Source organism: Arvicanthis niloticus, chromosome 11, assembly GCF_011762505.2.
Source record: "Arvicanthis niloticus isolate mArvNil1 chromosome 11, mArvNil1.pat.X, whole genome shotgun sequence".
In the NCBI taxonomy this organism is placed as follows: Eukaryota; Metazoa; Chordata; class Mammalia; order Rodentia; family Muridae; genus Arvicanthis; species Arvicanthis niloticus.
The window spans coordinates 69002569-69011302 of record NC_047668.1 but is presented as its reverse complement, the minus strand read 5'-3'; positions in this window follow the sequence as shown (position 1 = coordinate 69011302).

The following is an 8734-nucleotide window of genomic DNA, read 5'->3' as shown; positions in this document are numbered from 1 at the left end:
TATTTTGGTGTGTTTGGTTTTGACTGTATGTTTTTCCTAGGTCCTAAGACAGAGGGTTTTGTTTGATCATTTGGGTTTTGTATTTGGTTTTTGAGACAAGGTTTCACAGTGTAGCCCTGGCTGGCTTGGAATTCCCAGCAATCCTTCTGCTTCTAGGAGTACACCACCATACCTAGCAGACAAAGAAGTTTTGACTTAATACCATGAGCATAGAAGAAATGAAAAACCAACCTGACTAGATATGTATTGAAGACATGTGAGAGTAGACGTATTATTATTACTATTATTATAATTATTATTGGCATAAATGCCGAAGTGTGTGCACTTGTGAAGGTTACAGAACCAACTTTATAGACTTAGCTCTTTCCTTACAGTCTTACATAGGTCCTAGGGATTGAACTCAGGTTAGCACGCTTGCGTAGCAAGCACCTTTTCCCTCTGAGCTATCCCACTGACTGTAGCCTTAAAGACAGGTAGCTGAAGGTAGCCTGTGTGGCCAAGTCTTGTTATGTAGGCAAGCAGGCCTGGAATTCCCGACCCCCCCCCCCCCCCACCTCTGCCTCCCGAATGCTGGAACAATACTGCTGTGCTGGAATCTAACCTGGAGCTTCACACATGGTTAATGTCAGCTTCACAGGACGTGGAGTCACCTAAGTCACCTAGGAGATAAGCCTCCAGGCACACCTGTGAGGAGTAATTAGGTCCAGAGCATGCCTGTGAGTAGTTCCTGGATGGGGGAGGGGACACTAAAAGAAAGCAGTACAGTTCTCTGGGGCTGGGTTCTGAACTACATAAAAGACGACAATCTAGCCCAGGAGGAACATTCATTTTGTGGGTGCCCTGTGCCCAGCTGACTTGAATCTCCTGTAGTGACGAACCTATTGATCAGGGAGCTAACATAAACTCTTTTGACAGGGTATTTTTATCACAGCAACAAGAAAAGAAACTAAGACACTCGCTCAAGCTAACCCTCCTCCATCCCCTCCTCCTAAATCTGGTGGTTTTCGTGGTGCAACATTGTCCAAGAATGGAGTTATGTGAGAAGACGAAGTCTCCTGCTGCCCAGGCTGGCCTTGAACTCGATATGTAGGTGAGAATGACATGGATCTTGTTGATCCTTTTGATTTCACGTCCAGAGTAGTGGGATGACAGGTTTGCTCTTCCACACCTAGTTTTTAATCCATTCTTTCAATCAAGCTCAGCCCTCCAACTGAGTTAGATCCCCAGCCGCCCAAGACTTACTTTAAAGTCCACAGAAGGCAGGTGGGGGTTGTACCTGAGGAGCAGATCGCATCTGCCATGCACACACGGCCCCAGGCTCCATCTCCTGCACCACAAGCAAACACACATAGCAGAAATACTCCTGAGTAGGCGGCGGTTTAGTTAGCAGAGTTAACAGCAATTGCCTAATGTGCAAAGTCACAAGAGTCAATCCTTAGGACCCAAAGTACAATTTAATCTCATTTTAAAATATTTCCAGCCAAGCATGATGAATCACGCCTTTAATCCCAGCATGCTGGAGGCAGAGGCAATTGGATCTTGAGAATTCAAGGTTAGCCTGGTCTACATACCAAGTTCCAGGCTAGCCAGAGAGCTACATTGTAAAAACCTGGGGATGTTGTTGTTGCTACTGATGTTTGTTTTGTTGGTGGTGTTTTTTTAAAGAGAAAACAATGTTTTCCAGAAAAGCATGGAAAACTAGAGTTCATTCCTAATGAGCTCTAGTGCTAATTAATGCCTAAGTTCCATTTTCCCTTCTGGGGAACCTATTTATGAAGAGGGCAGTATTATTTATTGCCTTCAGACAGAAGAAATCCCAGCAACAGGCTTGGAGAGAGGCCTCAGACCTGGGTTCTCAGAACTCACACAGCCCTCTATAACTCCAACTCCAGGGGACTTTGATGCCTCTGAGGGAACCTGTACTCATATCTCATATGCACACACCCTTCCCGAACATATACACAACTTAAAGTGAAATACAGAATACAGCTTTTAAATATATATATATATATATATATATATATATATCCTGAAAGATGAGGTTACCAGACCCGATAAATATATAATGTGATTATTTATGGTTGTTTCATTTATTTTATTTGTAGTGTGTGTGTGAGAGAGAGAGAGACAGAGACAGAGAGAGAGAGAGAGAGAGAGAGAGAGAGAGAGAGAGAGAAAGAGAGGAGACAGGTCAGGTGCCCACTGAGGCCAGAAGAAGGCACTGAAAACCAAGGAGCTGAAATTCCAGGCAGTTCTGAGGTGTCTAAATGGGTGCTAGGAACCAAGCTCAAGTCTTCCAGAAAAGCAGTGTGCTTTTAGCCACTGAGCTGTCTTCTCTCTCTCTCTCTCTCTCTCCCTTCCTCCCTCCCCCCACACACTGAGCCACATCTATAGGCCTCTCTCTCTCTCTCTCTCTCTCTCTGACACTGAGCCATATCTGTAGGCATCTTTTTTATTATTTAAATTTTTTTACTTATTCATTTTATGACCTGTTGACTGCTCCCCCTGCCCCCAGATGTAGGCATCTTTTACATTTAATTTTGAGACCTAGTCTTCCATAGTTGCCCAGGTTGACATGAAGGTATACTGGGATCCAGTCAGACCTTAAACCTCCAATCCACCTTGTCTCATCTGGCTGAATAGCTGGACTTACAGACCTACACCATCAGGTCTGGTTCCAGAAGTGGAAACTTTAAGTGTTCTTTGGAAAGCCAGTTGTGTTAGATGGTGTTTTGCTGGGGCAAACACGTGAAGAAACATTTTGTTAAAGTGGATACAGGTGAAAGGCTAAGGCAGCCTTGAGAAGGAACATTTCCCTGAAGCAGACACAGGAGAGAGGGTGTTCTGCTAAATCAAACACACGAAAGGACACGTGATAAGAGAGTCTTTCCTAACAACACACAACATGCATTATTGGTCGGCCTTACATTGCTCAGCTGAGCTGCATTTGTCAGGACTCCAGAGAGAGAAATGCACCAAAAGACTTCTAGTGGTGTGCTGCAGTTTCTTGCTGTTTCCACTGACTCGGGCTGATTGACAGAGTGATGTCAGCTGAGACAGATTCGTGTACACGTGATGTTTGGAAGGAGTATAAATAGGACCCCACAGACAGTTGGGGGGAGGGGACTTTAGTTTTGCTTGCTGGTACAACTAGCTGTCCAGTGCTTGTTAGTCTCCAGTGTTTGCTGATCTTTGCTTCCCTGAGAGAGGCATAGCTGAGAACTTCTGGTGTCCCTCCTGGTCCTTCATGCTGACTCATACTGAGGTATGGCTCAAGGCTGAGGTATGGCTGTCTCTGCTAGGTAGTACCACCACTGCTGATTCATGTTTGCTATCCTGACTGTACAGAACAGGACTTCTGGTGTATCCATGAAGTGTTTTTGAGTGTATTGAGCTGCCACTGCTGACCTATGAACTGAACTGCCAATTTCCAGATAACACAGAAGGATTTGATCTAAAGAACCTTTCTAAACAGGTCCACTTCCCCATATCTTTTCTTTTCCACTACCTCTGGTGGATGATGGGCTAAAAGGGAAGCTTAAAGTGTTTAAGAACCATCGTTAAAAATAGGTTTAGAAAAAATTAAAGTTATAGGATCCTACACAATTCTTGTCCAGAAGAAAAGAGATGAATATTTGTGGGCTCCTAATAGATTTAGTTACTTTCTTACAAGGTGCAGCACTTGAAAAAGTAGTTCTTTAAGCCTGGAAGACTACCAGAGTGTAAGAATTGTTAGGTATGTCTTTCTTTTGCTGGGAAGTGGAGGGTTGTTTTGTTGTTAGTGATGGTGTGTGTTTTGTTTTGTTTTTAAACATCTCATAAACTTTTGAGACCAGGCTAGCCTCGAACTCACAGAGATCCACTTACCTCTGCCTGCTGAGTGCTGAGACCAAAGGCACCCAGCTTTCTCCATTTTTTTCTTCATCAAAATAGTTAGCAGTCTTCTTAGGCCTCTGAAGAATTAGCTGAGAAACAAAGCTACAGGATCCCACACATAGGATCGGTACATATCGTTAACTAGATGGGAATGCTAGGCAATCACTGGAAAACGGTGTGTTTGTTACTGGGAATTAAATGCAAGGGCTGAAGGAAGGGCAGCAGGCATTGTACCTCTGGGCCACAACTGACAGCTACTTAATATGCCGCTCAGGCTTGCCTGGAACTCAGAGCAGCCTGTAGAGACGAAAGGCCAAAAATCAAAGCAGAATCTCATATTTTAACAATCAGGCCACAAACCAGGTGTGGTGGTGTGCACACATCATCCCAGCACTTGGGAAGTCTAGCGGCAGGAGGGTCACAGGTTCAAAGCAATTCTTAGCTACATAGCAAGTTTGGCTCTGGGTGGGGGTAGGATATTTGAGTTTATTTTTGTTTTATTTTGGTTTGTTTGGTTTTGGTTTTTGGTTTTCGCAGTTCAGGGCTGGCCTTAAACTCATTCTGTAGCCCAGGCTGGCCTACCTAGGTTCCACATATCTCAAACTCCTGAGTATTTGGGATTGTAGGCCTCAGTTACCAGGGCTGGCCGCTGCTGCTTTCACACACTGTACTTTAGTAAACGATCTTTGTCTATTTGTGCCCTTTATAATTTTCTCTTATAGTGTGCCTGAAAGGCCTTCCATATCCTACCTGTCTACAGGGTACAGCTCCCCTACTTTAACCTCCTAAGTGTGGGTATTACAAATGTAAGCCACCATGCCTAACTTGAAATTCTGCCTTTTTTGGGGGGAGAGGTCAGTACTGGGAATTGAATCTGGTGCCCTGATCAAGTACCCCTTATCATTTTGATCTATATCCCTGCACCTTAAACTTCTGCTCCTCCCTCTACTTCTGGTCCTGGGATTACAGGTGTGTAGCTCCATGCCCAGCTGCTGTGCTGAGGATCAAAGCTAGGGCTTCTGCATGCTTGGGAGGCATCAGCCAGCTGAGTGCATCTCCGTCACAAATTAGTGCATATATATTTTTGTTTTGTTTTATTGACACAGGTTCTTATTATGTATCTCTGGCTGTCTTGGGACTCACTCTGTAAACTAGGCTGGCTTCAAACTGACAGAGATCTGCCTTTCTTTGCCTCCCAAGTGGCAGGCTTAAAGACATACACTATGCCCAGCTCCAGAAACCATTCATTCATTCATTCTAGTATTTAAGAGGGGATATAGTTCCCTGAAACTGGAGTTACAGGACGGTGTGAGCAACCCAACATGGTTGCTGGGAATTGAACTCCGATCTTCTGCAAGAGCAGCAAATGCTCTTAATCACTGAGCCATCTCTCCAGCTCCTCCCCCCCCTGAAATTTTTAATAAATCCTAACATGTTATATTTTCATCAAAATAATTTGTTTTATGTATTTATGTTTGGATGTTTGGGATGGTCTCACTATGTAGCCTAGAAATCACTATGCTGCTCATGCTGGCCTCGAACTTACAGAGATCAGTCTGCTTCTGCGTGGATTAAAGTTGTATACCACCATACCCAGCAAAAATCCTTTTTGTTAATTAGGGGAACTTAACTAGCAAAGATACGAATATAAACAACTGAGGTTGTTGAACCAGGGTTGTCATCCCTCTTGGGCGCCTGCACCTTCCTTGCCTTATACAACCCTGTCTCCACTGGAGCCCAGAAGTCTGCTGGCTGGAGAGCAGACAGGAGGGACAATGAGGGAGGCAGGAAGCTTCAGCCTCCAGTGATCCCTCACTCTGCCCCTGAGTTCAGGACAGACTTCTCTCTTCATGAGATTTCCTTTTTTAAAGACGTGATGTTAGTTTACATAAACAATAGCCTCCTCACTAATATAGCCAAGGTGCCAGGCCACTAGTGCTGTGAATGCCAGCCTGAAAGGAGATTCGCTGCAGGAGACAACGGGGCTGCAGGAGCATTTCAAGCCAGCGTGTGTGGCGAGTGTTTTAGAAACGCCCACAGAAGCCACTGGAAGAACAAAGTAGAGAAGAAAAGCAAGACAGATATAAAGAGTCTGCTTCTATTTGATATTTTTATTTTTTTCATTAAAAAAATTTATTATCATCAACCTGTGTGTGTATACATGTGTGTATGTGAATGTGTATATGCATATATGTGTATGTTTGTATCTGTATTGCATGTATGCATATATATGCATATATGCATATGCATGTATATATGTGTGGGTATATATGTGTATGTATGTGTGTATGTGTATCTGTACATCTGTGTGAATATGTGTGCATGACTATGTGTGTATATGTGCATGTATGAGTGTGTATATGTATGTGTGTATAGGTATGTATGTGTACATGTATGAGTCTGTGTATGTGCGTATGTGTCTGTATGGGTGTGTATATGTGAATATTTGTATATGTGTGTATATGTATGTATGCATTCATGTATAGGTGTACATGTGTGCATGTGTCTATATGGGTATGTATGTGGTGCTTATGTGTGTATGTGTCTGCATGGGTGTGTATATGTGTGAATGTTTATATATATGTGTGTATGTATATATGGGTATATGTGTATATGCGTGCATGTATAGGTGCGTGTGTGTGTATGATTCATGAGAGTACTTGTTCCAAAGTACCCATGCAGTCAAAGGACAACTTTTAGGAAGAGTTCTCTCCTCCCACTGTGGGGTCCAAGGGGTTGAACTCAAGTCACCAGTCCTGAACAGCAAGCATTTTTCTCAGAGGAAACTTTTCATCAGCCCCTTGTTTTCTTTTCTGAGACAAGGTCTATCTGAGGATAGGTAGGCCAGGCTGGACTAGTGCTCATTCTCTCATTTATCTGGAGTTTCTTCTTGTTGGAATACAGTCTCACTCTATATCCTAGGCTGAGTTTGGACTCACTATATAGTCCAAGGGCTGGCCCTAGAACTCATGGCAATCCTCCAGCCTCAGCCTGCTAAGTGTTGAGGTTTACAGCTCTGTGTTACCATGCCCTGCTATAAGTCAAATTTTAAAGAATCTTTAATAAGATATTTTCTAGGATCAAGTATAGTGATCCCTTTCTTTTATGCCAGCACTCATGGGGCAGAGACAGGCAGATGCCTTTGAGTTTGAGGCAGCCTCGTCTTCATAACAAGTTCTAGTCTAGATTAGGCTATATAGTGAGACTGTGTCTCAAAAAACCATATATGTACATGTGAATTAACTGGGTCCTATGGTTGTTCTGTTTTTAATTTTTTTGAGGAACCCCCAAATTGATTTTCATAACCGTGTGTTAATTTTTACTTTCAACAGCATGAACAAGGAAGTGGTCCTCTCTCCCATCCCCTTTGGTGTCAGACTTCTCTCCCCAGCCCCCCACGCTCCTGCAACTAGCTCTATAGACCAGGCTGGCCTTGAACTTTCAGACATATGCCTGCCTCTGCCTCCAGAGTGCTGGGATCAAAGGCATGTGCCTTTAATGGACTTCTTCAGAAAGCCATTCTGACTTGGTGAGATGGGATCATAAAGTAGTCTTAATTTTCATTTCCCTGGCACTAGGGAAACTGAACACATTTAAAAATAGTTATGTGGCAATTTGTGTTTCTTTTGAAAATCATTCATTTCGTTAGTCCCTGTCTGACACAGAGCAGTAAAGACTTTCTTCCCTCTTGTGGGCTTTCTTCTGTCTGCTTTGCTGGGTTTTGTTGTTGTTGTTATGTAGAAACCTGTTCATGTCATGGTGTCTCATCTGTTGATTCTTTGGGTTAGTTTCTGTGCTCTTGATGTTCTCTTCAGTGAGTTCTCGCCTGTCCCACTGTCTGAAGAGTATTCCCTATGGTTTCATCTAGAAGTTTCAGTGTTTCAGGTTTTAAATTAAGATCTTTGACTCATTTGAGACTGAATTGATTTTTGTGCAAAGAGAAAAATATGAATCTAGTTTCACTCTTGCACAGGTGGATATCTAGTGCTGCCAGAACTGTTCGTTGAAAAGGTTGTCATTTTCTGCTGCATGTTTTTGCCTCCTTTGTCAAAAAATTAGGTGGCTGTAACTTTACTGGTTTATTTCCAGATCTTCCATTCTGTCCCACTGGTGTACCTGTGTGTTTCTTATGCCAGGACCACATCTCTTTATCTCTATAGCTTTGCAGTATAGTCTGAAGTGGACTGTTGTGATCCCTCCAACTGTGTTCTTATTCTTTAAGATAGCTTTGGCTAGCTGGGCAGTGGTGGTGCCTATCTTTAGTCCCAGCACTGAGGAGGCAAAGGCAAGTAGATCTTTGTGAGTTCAAAGCTAACCTAGTTTACAGAGTGACTTCCAGGACAGCTAGCGCTACTCAGAGAAACTCTGCCTTGAAAACAAAACAAAACCAACCAAACAAACAAACAAACACGGATTGCTTTGGCTATCGATGGTTTTCGTGGTCACTGAGGTATGGGAATTGCTGCACAAAGCGCTAAGGTACCAATCTCAGTCAGACAGGGCTGGTTTACTGAATGCATACTCCAAGACTGATTAATCAGGGATATAGTGCAGACCTGGAAGCTAAGCTGTCACCCGGAGCCAAAATCTTACAGAGCCTTTAAACCTAGAATCCATGAATATCTGTGTCAAGTTACCCTACCAGTCAGAATTTAGGGATAGGGGACTTCCTTAGGAACATGCTTTGTTGTTCATTTCTCCTGTTCCCATTGATTGGGGTATTCAACCGTGGCAGGTGATTTGACTTGCCAACCAGTATGGGACATGTCTACCATTCATGTCCTAACTTGCCAACCAGGATGTCAGTTACTCAAGTACATGTCTTTTTCTGTCAAATAGGATGTCAATTCCCAGGGAG